A 14,422-nucleotide genomic window follows, 5' to 3' on the forward strand; every position below is an offset into this window, starting at 1 on the left:
GGAATTTTAAAAAATAATTTAGTTTGATTTATAACTTGAATTGAATAATGTGGATTCACAAGAATATTGTAGTCTCACCTCAACTTCTAATGCGAAATATACAAGAAAAACTGTAATACTTTCTCTTTGAACATCGCCTTGCCACAACTCATCGTACCAGAAACCTAAAAGAGAGAGCAAAGTCTCTTTTATTTCTTCTCTATGTATGCTCGTAACAATATGAGATGGTAGAAAAAAATAAACACATACAAAAATACTTACGCACAAAGAAGGTTTTTCATTCTTCACGCCTCACTCTCCCTCTTTTTATAAAAATAGGATAAATATAGAAACTATGTAAAAGTGAAGAAGTGAGATGCTCTTCTCACCGCATCACCCATGTGGACCCTTACAACAAACCCAACTATCAAACACACCTTCAATAGAGATGATGTGAGGTTAACAATATATTATGGGAAAGACAACACTACATGGTTGTGTGCGGTGAGTGGCTCCTTTGCCCAGACACAGGGTCATGCAAAATGATCGTCATATCGTTAAGGATTTTTACCTTTTCATGGGGGGGCACAATGGTCAGTTTGCACGGCCTTGTGTTAGGGCACAAGGGCCATGCATCGCACTCGATCAGGTAGCGTTCTTTCTCCCATATATTATAGTGAGTTTTTGTAAGGTATTAATGATATGGGATCACGTTCTTTGTCTGGGAGTGTGGCTTCAATGCCAATGTAAGGCCAATGGAACGCACCCAAAAGCATCAACAGGGACGAGATATCTGCCTTTCATTACTGGTGGGGTAGCGAGTCTAGAAGCGAGCAAAGATCAATTATATTTATCAAGAAAATTTCTTTTGGCATCAAACTCTTTCTCAGCTCATACTTGAGAAATTTCATTAAAGGCTCTTGCATAGTTGTGTGAGCAACCTGGTAACATTGTAAGGATTTGACATAATTATAGCAATTGTTTATATTAACAACTCCTATATTTCTATTGTAAGCCTTTGGGAACTCGCCTTCTAGCTGACTTGAGTGGCATTATGCAAATAACACTTAATTGCGTAATTATTTGCTCATCTACTTGTGTCTAAGAAATGTTGACAGCATTTGACTAGTCATTTTCTAACTAATCCTTTTGAGACAGTGGAAAGGGTTAAGAGATTGGAGTATCTGGTTTGAAAAAAATCGGATTCGAATTGGTCAATTCAACTCGAAATTTTCCAGTCAATTCCGACCAACCCCGAATCTGCACATACTGAGTCTAATTGAGACTTGGCGAGTAAAGCTGAGTCCAACAAATTCTTGGCCGATTCCAAGATGATTTGAATTAGAATCGATGGAGATTGAATCCAATACTCAGATTCCATGTTTTTAAACCTCATCAGAGTATGTGGCACTATTCCAAAGTTGGTTGCTAATTCTTCAGAGTTCAGACTAAAATAATTTAAATAAAGATGATGATCAGAATTTAGGGGTGCAAGTTTAGCCCTAATGGCCCGAACCTGACTTGAGCCCGAATAGGGCCTAAGTTGAGATACCTTGGCCCTGACGATGGGTTAGGATTGGGAATTACCAGACCTGAGTCAGGAGCTGACCGAATTAGGATCGAGGAGCGGGCCAAATCAGGATCGAGGCATCAGATTGAGCCCGTCCTAGCCCAACCCGATCTTGTCTTCTTCTTCCTATTCTTTCTTCTTTCTTTTTTTTCCCTGCTTCTTCCTCTTTTTTCTTCTTTCTTCTTCTTTCTTCTTCTTCTTCTTCTTTTTTTCTTTCTTTCATTGTTCTTCCTAGCCAGGCGAGCCCATGCATCTCCCTTCCCCACCCCCATGGTTAGGGTCAATCAGGGTTGGACTGAAGTTTTAAAAGGCCGAGCCCAACCCAACCCAACCATGTTGCAGCCCTAATCAGGACTATAGTTAACAAAAACGAGAACAGTAAAAAAAACAGAGTCTTACAGTACGGGTTTAAACGGTAAAAAATTGAAAATGGACGGTCAAATAAAACGGTAAGAAAAAAGAGAATAGTAAAAAGGGAAAATGGACGGTACTGGTTTAAACGGTAAAACATTGCAAACAGACGATCAAATAAAACGGCAAAAAAAAAGAGAACGGTAAAAAGGAAAAACGGACGTTACAAGTTTTAAACATTTATATTTCAAAAAAAAAACACCACTATTCTCATATAAATCAAGGAATTTTTATTTGAAATACATGCTTCTAATTTCGGTATCCGTGCATTGACCTTGAGTTGAAAGTGATATCATGAGAAATGTAACCATTTAAGTCATCTTTATGTTGGTGAAAGAATCAGACCGATTAGAGTTCGGGAGAGAGAGATATGGTCACTTCAGTCCAAGGTTTTAAAAAATGCCAAAAAAAAAAAGAGGAACGTGTTTTAAATGTGTTTAAAATGGGAATGCTTGCTGTTTGCCATTTTTTCCTGTATATTTGGGAAACTTACGGTAAAACATGTTTAAAACGATAAAAAAAGGGGAACACATTTTTGCTAACAAATATCAGGACCAAGGAATTTAAAGAGACCAATTTGACTCTGGATCTTGAATTCTAAAATCTTCAAACTTAAGGAGTAAATTGGCATTTAAAAATTAGATGGGCTGGGCTGGATGTCCCCAACTTGTTAAGAATTTATATAGGCCCATATGCGGCCTAGCCTTGATAGTTTGGCCCACTGAACCATAAAAATAATCCAACGATGCATGAGTAAGCGAAGAAACTACGAAGACACACACACACAACCAGAAAAATACCCCTTACGTCTCCCCTCCTCTCTCTCTGTCTCTTCTCGTTAGTTGTTGTAGTTCAAAGTCTCACGTACGATTGTCCATTGTTTGAGCTTCTATACAGGTATGTCACAAAGCAAATAAAACATCTTCGCCAACAGCCGCTTGCAAGGGTGACTCACGGAATCACCTCACAAGAGGTTGGTCTTGGGTTTGAGTTTTGTAGCACCCAGCAACAAGGAGTTTGCTCAATCACGCTCCCATGCAGCTACAACGTAGGTTAAATCTCTGTACCAGCATAGGTGATCAGATAATGTTGCGATCACGACATTCAAATTGAATACGGATATCCCTAAATGGATATGGATGTGAATCGAATTCGGATTTTCGACTATCTGTTTACATTCCTGACTTGTGTAACCCAGACCTTCCTCTCTCAATTCATGTCACTTAGTTGTCATAGTCTCATGATTCTCATTTCCTCAATTCTTAGAACTTGTTGAATCTTCAAAACCCTCAAGATCATTAGTTATTTAATTTTTTTATTATTGGTTGGATAGCTATTCAGATCAGATAATTTTTTTCCTGAATTAGTCGCTTTTTTTTCCAAATATCTCTAAACGAATGCCCCCAAACAAATACGAATGCGAACCGAATTTGAATTTACGAATATCCATTTACATCTCTACATTCAATGAGAAGAGTTGTAGTCTATGTGGCACTGTCTCTCCCACCCCCCCCCCGGTACAAGCTAAATCCCTACACCAGCGTCGGCAATGCAAAAAATGTCGCAAGAACGACATTCAATAAGAGGAGTAGAATTTTCCCCTCTAGATGGATCCTCCCCTAGACGGCTAGACCCATGCTCTCTCTCCCCATTCCAGTTGTAGCTCATGTGACATTGTCTTCTTTCCCACTCGATTGCCAACTCCTACATCCTCTTAAAAAGAGCTTTCCAATGCATGAGGATCCCGCTATTGCAGGGTCTGGGAAGGACAAATACGCAGAGTCTTACCTCATGCTTCGCATGAGAAACCATTTTCAAATTTCAAATCCACAACCAACAGGTTACAATAGCGCAACTCTCACATCTTCTCCTCAATATTCATAATCTCACTAGGCAAGTAAAGCCTGCTACTTTCTCCCCATAACCCCCAACAATTCAAAACTTTCACAAAGCCAACAACCATTATGGACCACCTAGCACCCACCTTGGAAAGTGGGTTGTAGGGCTTATGATTAAGAGACTCAACTACTCAAGTCTTTGCTGTTGGACCAGTGACCCATTTGGATTTCTTCATCTAAATAGCCTTCCTCAAAATGTTCAGGTTTTGGTGTATCCAGTTTAATTGGCTACGCAAGCAATTGATGGTTTTCTGAATATATGTCAAGACCAAATCTGGGCCCGTTGATGAGGTTCGAGTTCTCATGGGCCAGCCCGAGTTGCACCACTAGACTACCCATAATTATCCAAGTTCATGGGGCATAAGCCCTAAGCTCATAACTCATGTCCATTCGAAATCCCCATTCTCCAAGACCAAATTGAACTCTTGGAAGAATTTTGAAGACTTGAGTTAATCGATGTTACCAAGGTAGTTGTAGTTACAGACCTAATCTAAGGCAGTGTTTGATATGCATTCTAAGTCGATTTTGCATTCTCAAATGATAAAAATAGTTGTTTTTATCACTCGAGAATGTGAAATCAACCTAAAATGCATTTCAAGAATGCATACCAAACACAGCATAAGAGTTACAAGAGTTACAAACTTACAATAGCCCGGTGGGGACCTCAATGGCTGTATCAAGTTCTCGCTCTTGAATCTTAACTTCAGCAAAGAGGGTGGGGTGGGGGTGGGGGTGGGGGGGTGTAAAGGGAATTTTAAAGACCATATCTCTTTTCTATTCTTGATACTTAATTTTTTTTTGAAATTCTTTATGGGAAAAGTTTTCATACAGGGTTGTGTAAGCCGAGTATGCGAGAGTCTCTCACAAAGAGTTGGAAAAGTCATAAATCCCCACCCATTAATTAACGCCTTGAAACTCCCACCCTCTCACATACACGGTTTACATGACCATGTATGAAAACTTTCCCCTTCTTTTATTTTAATTTAGTATAAGGACATATAAAACAAAAAATAAAGCACCAAAATCACAACATATAGTCCAAATTTTCAGCATATTTCTTAAATTTATGACTGGAATTTCATTCAAAATTAAATGAGTAAACTGTTGCTTGAATTCTAAAATATTTTGTTTTGGATCCCTAAACCAAAATTCTAAAATTTCAGTCTAATTAAAATCTTGGATCAAAACCCATTAAAAACTATGGCCAAAATCAATGCATGAGCCTTAGAAGCTGGTCCCAAGGTTTTAAATGCATGGTGAGTTAGCTTGTATCTTACTTAAAGATTCAAATCCCAACTAGCACCATTTTTTACCCCCAAAAAAAAAAAAATTTTACCAACATTTGGGGTTCACTATGGCCTTAAGTCAACTTATCATTTCCTTATGAAAATCCTAATTTTGAATTTGGAAATCTTTTGTACTCAGTTTACCTTATTAATTGAACTCTCAAATAAGTGAGAAAGACAAAACGGTATTCTTATTTTATTGAAGGATCAAGATCTCCTGTGAAACATGTTACAGACAAAGATTTTTGGGTTGCTTTCTATCCTTGAAAAAGATATTTGGGTTGGGCCCTAGTGTCGACTCACAGACTCTCGGTTGCTGTCTCTTCATAAATCATGTTAACCGACCTGACCGACCAATCCACTACTCAGAGGTCATTGTGACTGCAGTACTCTTCTAAAACCAAGAGATCAGCTACAAAATTTCCTTCAAGAAGATGGTGCTTGCTTGATCGAAGGTCTCCCATAAAAGAAGGAAATCCTCAATAATGTAACAGTTGAACTCGTCTCCGGGGAGTCCAACATGCCCAGGATGTATTTAGCTGTTGGACTATGTCACACATATTCTTAGACATACATCGAATTGTGTGCAGCACAGCCCAACCCTTGGATGCTCCATGGGCAATCCCTAGGCGGTAAGCTCCCTGGAGAGGAGTCGATTAGGATGGATATGATCAAAAAGCTATCACTTTCTATGCAAATTCTCCTCGAGGGTCACATTGGGGCTATAATCAGCCCTGTCTTGGAAACATTTTGACACTGACCAGATTTTCGATAATAAGAGTCAATGATACTAGTTAATATTCTCACCTCTAATCTTGTAGCTCGTCCAAATAGAATGAGGTCATCTGCAAGGGAAATGTGAGATATGCTTTCTGAATATTAGATGTGGTAGCTTAAGATGTGCTTTCTACATCATGGGTGAAAATAGAAATTTGGTTCAAAATCAGTTATCGCATATATAATTTGAGTACCAGTGCACGAGACTCTAGCCATTGCGAGGTCTGAGGAGGGTCATAATACACGCAACCTTACCCTGATTTCGCAAAAACATTGTTACCAGACTCGAACCCATGACCACTTGTTATTAAAAACTAAGAATGAATTTCCCATCTTGCAAGTTACATGCAAGCATCATTGACACATAGTGATGATTAGAAATGAGAGACAAAGAACCAAACCCCACTTATGTACGTCCCTTTAATTAATTAATCAATTAATAGATTCCATGCATTATTTGCATGGGCTACTTTTAAGTTTTAAGTACGTGTCCAATCTTATTTAACTAATAAAATTCCTTGGGCCCTCCTACTTTATCTTTGATTACCCCAATTAGTACTATTGCTTTAGGCCTTAAGGCTTAAACAATATTCTATATGACTAGCTTTCTTTTTATTAAACCAAAATACACTTTTGTCTTTTCCCATATATTCAATTATTGCAAAATAGATAATATAAACTATGTATCATATATATAGTTGTTAGTTCTATGGTGCTTATGACTACATCTGCATGCTTGTCATCTACCAAAATTATAAATGAAACCTCTCAATATAATGCAGTTGTAAAAAGTGAATTTATTAGAAAGGAGTGTCTAATACTCTAATCTGTATGGTATTCCAGCCCTCAAGAATGGTTTCATAACATCAATAATGAGGTCGATTTTAAAATTGACTCCATTGTTGCCTTTACTTGTTGGGAGCTATGGAAATTTAGAAACAATTTCATTTTTAAAGGTGTTAAGGATTTTCCTCATCAAGTGAATGAAAGAGCATTGGTCTACCTCAAAGTTTTTGATGATGCCTTAGCGGCAAATTCTGAGATCTTTATCTCTTTCGGTTCCTTGCTTGGCCTAGTTTCCCAGTTCCTCTAACAAGGGGGGTTGGAATGACCACCCTACTCCTGCCCGGTTGGGATCCACCACCTCCTATTAGAGGAACTAGGGAACTGGGCCGGTGAGGGAACTGGAGGAGATAATTTTCCACATGTACGTAATGGCCACTCCTCCAACAACCATAACCAAAGCCCTATCTCATGGGAAAAAACCCTCTGGAGGCATTTTCAAGCTGAATTTTGATGCAGTAGTGAATTCTAACATTAATAGAAGCTCTACCTCTGCTATCATCCGTGACGACTTGGGCACTGTTATAATTGGATTGGTTCACCCTAATTTTGATATTGATGTCTGTTTGAGTTAAAATAATACCGCAAGCATACGGGTCAATCGTAGCTACGGGTCGAACATGATGAGATATACGCCACTCTATTTAATTAACTTAAAAGTAATGCAAACTGAACCAAATTAAAGTGTTAAATTAAACTAATGAAAATTAATGCAACCTAACTCATAAGCATCTAACAAAATTATAGGATTAAATTGACGTCCTAACACATTAGCATCTAACCTATCAAACTAACGCAAATTGAAAGGAATAAAAATACAGCCGCACATAATAACCACATAAAAAGGAATAAGGGAATAAAAGTGCATCCACAAACCACTACCATATAAAAATAAATAAAAGAAATAGAGGGAGATAGAGTAGAGGGAGAATGAGATTAAGGGTTTAGAGAATGAAAACCTGGATGTGCTTGAACCGGACTGAAATTGCCTCCTCTTCTAAATCTTCAAGTCTTGTCATCAACTTAGAAACTTAGACTAGAAAGCTAGAAATTAAACTAGAATTATTACAACCATATTGAAGACATAAATTTAAAACATGAATCAAAAGCATCACAACCATGAAATTGAAAGCATGAAATCAAACTAAAACTTAAAAAGCCAAAAACTAAAAGAAGAGAAAAAGAAATTTCACTAATTAATTGAACTAAAAACTACACTAAAAACTGAATTAAAATTGAACTAAAAACTAATTTCTTACAACCCAAAGGGCAAGGGGTATTTATAGGGGGAAGGGAGAAGAGAGAAGAGGGAAGTGGTATGAAAGATATTCCTTAAGAAAAGAGAATATTCTCTTCTCCTTCCTCCTTTACATTGCCTTGAATCCCAAGAAAAAAGAAAAAAAATAGAAAGAGGGAGAGAAAAGAATCCTAGATACATAAACCTTCTATTTATTAAAAAGTAACTTTCTAATTCTAGCTTGTGGTTCCTTTTCTTTGTAAGTGTCTTCTCCAAGCAATGAGATCAAGGCATCTTTGACTTTTCAACCTTCTATAGATGAGAGAATATCTTTCAAAAGAAATCTATCCCAAGTAGAATTTCAAAAGTGCCCTTGAAAAGTTGGAGGAGAGAGAGAGCAAGGGTGATGACTAGGATTCCACTCATAATTAATGAAATGTCAAATCTGTCCTTCAAAAAACGTGGAGCATGGGATGCTTATATGGGCCTCACTATTGTATTCCTTACGAAAAATCACCCAAAACAGACCCAAATTTCGTCCAATTTAGAGTTCGGGAGCCCAAGATATCTCAAGTTGAAGTTGGACTGCTCCAGAGCCTTCCAAATGGAATTTTTCGGCTGACAGAAAGATAATTTTTGATAATTGTGCTAAGGCCCCTAGAATCTGAATTTTTGCTTTATTTTGTCCTGACCGACTATCAATAATTACAAATAAACCCATATCCACGAAAACGGCTGTAACTTCTTCGTTTCAACTCGGAATCAACTGCTGTTTGAACCGTTGCGAAGCTGACTCGACGGGCTACGCATCCATACTATTAACATCTCAAATTATGCTAAGGGACCCACTGTAATCACATTCAAATTTGATTGATTGGCGTGATTCTTTCAGTGCTCAATCCAAATTTTATTTGCTCGACTCCTGAGCGCTTCCGGCTATTCTTAGCATCTTTTGTTCCATTTTCACAAGAATTCACCTAAAACCTGAAAAGCACAAAAAAGCACTGAAGTAACTATGTCCAATGTGGTAAAATGTATGCTTTATGCCGTAAGATTTCACACATAAATGTGCTCATCAGATTCCCCCACACTTGAACGTTACTTGTCCTCAAGTAAAGCAAAAGAAAAACTAATCTAGAATGCAAAAAATCTTAACTCACTTTCATAGAAATCACGGTTGCACTTAGCATGTGCAACAAGCCTTTAAACCCCTAGGTTACCCCTAGTGGACGAGTTTTGTCTCGTGGGTGTTTGCAGTGAATATACACCCAAAATTCAATTGTAAATGAATGCTACAAATTTTAATCATGGCATAAGTAGGACAGTGCACATAATCCCAAAAAGTGTTCAACTAAAGATCAAGGAGCCAAAGGTTCCCCCACACTTGAATTTTATCACCCAACATCAATTCAAGCAATAAGCATGTATCAAGATTAAGGGATTTCCTCATATCTTCTGAACACTACTCACCTTCAGGTAAATCATTCATAGCATCGATGGAACCAAAGACTTAGGCTTTGAGTATTTTTTACCATACTTTCTTTTCAGGCTTTTCAGGCATTAAGCTTTTCTTTCACAATAGAAAACTCTATTTCTACTCCACTACTGTTCTCTGAATGACATGGTGGAGCATACACCAGACACCCAAATACTTGGTAGCTTCGCTTTTTGCATATATCCATAAAGGCTTTGAGACATTGATGCAAGAGTTTTTTTAGTTTTCTTCCAAGGTATTTCGATCAAGTCACCCTGCTTCATGAGGCACAGTGCCCTGTCTAGTCCCAAGGAATTCCACTTTCTTTTCTGTTCCTTGTTTTTTCTTTTTTTTCTTTTTTTTCTTTTCATTCACTTTCATGTCTTGCCTTGCCACAAACAAATTGGTCTCAACTACTAGTCAAAAGATCAAAGGATCCATAAAACACATAAGAAATCTAGCCATCAAATGAAATAACGCTCATATTTTTTAATTCAGTCCCTCTCACCGATACAAACCAACTACCGTCCTTGAAAAGGGATTTCTTTATTATTTCGCATGCTAGGGTACCTAATTCCCTCTTTCTCTCGCTTCGCAATCAAAGAAACGTATACACAAAACCAAACTACTGTCACAATCAAAATTTACCAAATAAGCAAGCTCACACATCCCCCCACACTTAAGTCATGCAATGTCCTCAATGTATGCATAAAAAAAAGAATAAGGACAAGGGAGGAGATGAAGGGGCTTACCAGATATAATCAAAAAAAGGATCATGAAGAGTCATGAGCTCTACAAAAAGTGCTAGGAGCAGCAACAGAAATCTCAATCCATGGCCAGTAAATGGAGAAATAGCTTCAAAACCAGAAAATACTCGACCATGAATTTTAGTAAAGCAAGAAATAATATAGAAGTTAAGCACAACTGAGAAATATCCAATAGAAAAATCTGTCCTCATGGGACAGTGGAAAATGAAGGCATTAAAACTCATGCCATAAATCCTCCCATTCTCTCCCGTTTGCAATGTAGAACACATGTCATGTTTAGAAAAACCAACTAAAAACTGATCACAGTAAGCATAAAATGGATTATGAATAACCTCATCAAAATAATTATAAAAAATGGGAGGTTTACTCAAATCAATCCTAGCAATACAACTATCCGCCGTAACTTGGTTTTCTAAATAAGGATCACGATAATTTGCTTCAAAAGCATCATGACTAACATTGTCCTCCTCAATAAAATCATCAAACCTAGGAGGTTTAGACAAATCACTATGTGGGACAAAACAATCCTCAGTATAATAGTCAACTGGGTTTTCCAAAGAAAGAGAGGGAGATCGAATTTCTAGGGTTTCTATGCTATCATGAAAATCTGATTCTAAATTAGTAGAAATGCTAGGCGCATAGAAATCAGAAATTTTAGGCAAAAGTTGGACGTCCCTAGGTAACTCATCAAACCTCGCTTTACTAACATCTTCAGGAGACTCAATCTCAACAAATAAATCATCTTGAAAATCATTGTGTTGGGAGTGACTCTCATTAACCTCAAACTGGGGTGGTGGACTTTCAACATCATTAAACTGGGGATGGGGCGGTTCAGATTGAATTGGAAACTGGTAACATAGATTAGGTTCAGGCTGACTAGGTAATGTACCCGTTTCCTCCTCCTGTATCATGGTGATCAGTTGAGAGAGTTGCTTTTCCATATTATTGTGGCTTGTTATGAGAAAGGCTATGTGTTTCTCTAACTCACTCATTCTGGCCTCCTCACCCATTTTCTGAAACTTAGGGGGTTGATGATATGATTCAAGGAGAGGTGGCTCATTGAGATGCAATGTAGGGTTGGGCATTGGAGGACCAAACTGACTATGGTATTGGAAATTGGGTGGTCCAGCTTGGTTATTCCATTGGTCCCACAAGAAATTGGGATGATCGCTCCAACTCTGATTGTAAGTGCCAAAAGAATTGTACTGAAATAGAGGACTCACATTCTCATCACCATAGCTACCCCCATAAAGTTTAGGGCATCCTTCCATAACATGGATAGTATGGGGATGTGACCAATCAAAATTTCCTGAAAGCCCATAATTGGGTTGGGGAACAAAATTGTACTGGGGTGGTGCAAAGTGGTTCTCTATACTTTTGACTGCTCTAGCCTGTTTAAACCTTTCTCCCAAAGTCATATGTGTCTTAGCCTTTTTCCACCTTTCCCCCAAAGTCATAGGTGGAAGTGCACCTCCCATGATTCCAGACATATATAAACTAACCATCTATCCAAAATTTAGGCCTACATAAAACTTTTTTTTTTTTGCTTTAAAAAGAAAAAAAAATAAATAAAAGGACTAGGAGAGAAAAAAAAAAGCACTAACAACAAAAGCACTCACTTTGTTGCTATCCTGTTATCAAAATTAGTTACCTCCAAAGATAAGTCACATGCCAATCCACCCAAACGAATCAAGGGGCAGCGTCATAGGTAACCAAATCCTATGAGGGACACCAAGATAGGCTGGGTTTGGGCATATGGAGAATTTTAGATTGGGCGCACAGTCTTCAAAACAGAAGAGAAACAAAATGAGGTTTTTTTTTTTTTTTTTTTTTTTTTTTTTTTTTGAAAAAGAAGAGGTTAAAGAAAAGAAACTAAAGCACTTCAAATTACTTAAAAATTAAAAAAATAAAATAGACAATAATCTCTACGATAACGACGCCAAAAACTTGTTTGAGTTAAAATAATACCGCAAGTGTACGGGTCAATCATAGCTACGGGTCGAACACGAGGAGATATTCACTACTCTATTTAACTAACTTAAAAGTAATGCAAAGTGAACCAAATTAAAGTGTTAAATTAAACTAATGAAAATTAATGCAACCTCACTCATAAACATCTAACAAAATTAAGGGATTAAATTGACGTCCTAACACATTAGCATCTAACCTATCAAACTAACGCAAATTGAAAGGAATAAAAATGCAGTCACACATAATAACTACATAAAAAGGAATAAGGGAATAAAAGTGCATCCACAAACCATAACCATATAAAAAAAAAAAAAAAAGAAATAGGGGGAGAAGAAAAAGAAGATAGAGAGAGATAGAGGAGAGGGAGAATGAGATTAAGGGTTTAGAGAATGAAAACCTGGATGTACTTGAATCGGACTGAAATTGCTTCCTCTTCTAAATCTCCAAGTCTTGTCATCAACTTAGAAACTTATACTAGAAAGCTTGAACCTAAACTAAAATTATTACAACCATATTGAAGACATAAAATTAAAGCATGAATCAAAAGCATCACAACCATGAAATCAAACTAGAACTTAGAAAGTCAAAAACTAAAAGAAGAGAAAAAGAAATTTTACTAATTAATTGAACTAAAAACTACACTAAAAACTGAATTAAAATTGAACTAGAAACTAACTAAAAACTGAACTAAAAACTAACTTCTTACAACCTTAAGGGCAAGGGGTATTTATAGGGGGAAGGGAGAAGAGAGAAGAGGGAAGTGGTATGAAAAATATTCCCTAAGAAAAGAGAATATTCTCTTCTCCTTCCTCCTTTACATTGCCTTGAATCCCAAGAAAAAAGAAAAAAAATAGAAAAAGGGAGAGAAAAGAATCCTAGATACATAAACCTTCTATTTATTAAAAAATAATTTTCTAATTCTAACTTGTGGTTCCTTTTCTTTGTAGGTGTCTTTTCCAAGCAATGAGATCAAGGCATCTTTGACTTTTCAACCTTCCATAGATGAGATGAGAGAATATCTTTCAAAAGAAATCTATTCCAAGTAGAATTTCAAAAGTGCCTTTGAAAAGTTGGAGGAGAGAGAGAGCAAGGGTGATGACTAGGATTCCACTCATAATTAATGAAATATCAAATCTCTCCCTCAAAAAACGTGGAGCATGGGATGCTTATATGAGTCTCACTGTTGTATTCCTTACGAAAAATCACCCAAAATAGACCCAAATTTCGTCCAATTTGGAGTTCGGGAGCCCAAGATATCTCAAGTTGAAGTTGGATTGCTCCAGAGCCTTCCAAATGGATTCTTTCAGTTGACAGAAAGATAACTTCTGATAATTGCGTTAAGGCCCCTAAAATCTGAACTTTCGTTTTATTTTATCCTCAGTCGATTGTCAATAATTACAAATAAACCCATATCCACGGAAACAGCCGTAACTTCTTCGTTTCAACTCGGAATCAAGTGTCGTTTGAATCGTTGCGAAGCTGACTCGACGGGCTACGCATCTATATTATTAACACCTCAAAATTATGCTAAGGGGCCCACTGTAATCACATTCAAATTTGATTGATTGGCGTGATTCTTTCAGTACTCAATCCAAACTTGATTTTCTCGGCTCCTGGGCACTTTCGACTATTCTTAGCATCTTTTGCTCAATTTTCACAAGAATTCACCTAAAACCTGAAAAGCACAAGAAAGCACCGAAGTAACTCTGTCCAATGTGGTAATATGTATGTTTTATGCCTTAAGATTTCACACATAAATGTGCTCATCAATGTCACCTTGCTGGAAGCTAAAGCAATCAGACAAGGAATCCTCCTTGCTCTTAATCATGGTATTACCTGCTTGGATATTGAATCAGACTCATTAGAGGTGATTAATGCTATCAAGAAGGGTACCACTCCTTTTGGGACCATCCATGTTATCGATGACATTTTGTTTTTGACTTCATCCCTTTCTTTTGTTTCCTTCAATCATGTATGTTGAACTGCCAACAATGTTGCTCATGGTTTAGCTACGTTTGGGTTTCGGAGCTCTACTCAATTATCTTTTATCTTCTGCCCAGATTGGCTCCAAGACTATGTAATTACTGATCTTTCTTCTAATCAATGAAGTTTGTCTTACCCAAAAACAAAGAACCAGAGTCGTTGGAAAACCAAGTGTTTTTATTTTTTTTATTTTTTTATTTTTTTATTTTTTAGATAATAAGGTAAG

Source organism: Telopea speciosissima, chromosome 2 (assembly GCF_018873765.1).
Source record: "Telopea speciosissima isolate NSW1024214 ecotype Mountain lineage chromosome 2, Tspe_v1, whole genome shotgun sequence".
Lineage (NCBI taxonomy): Eukaryota > Viridiplantae > Streptophyta > Magnoliopsida > Proteales > Proteaceae > Telopea > Telopea speciosissima.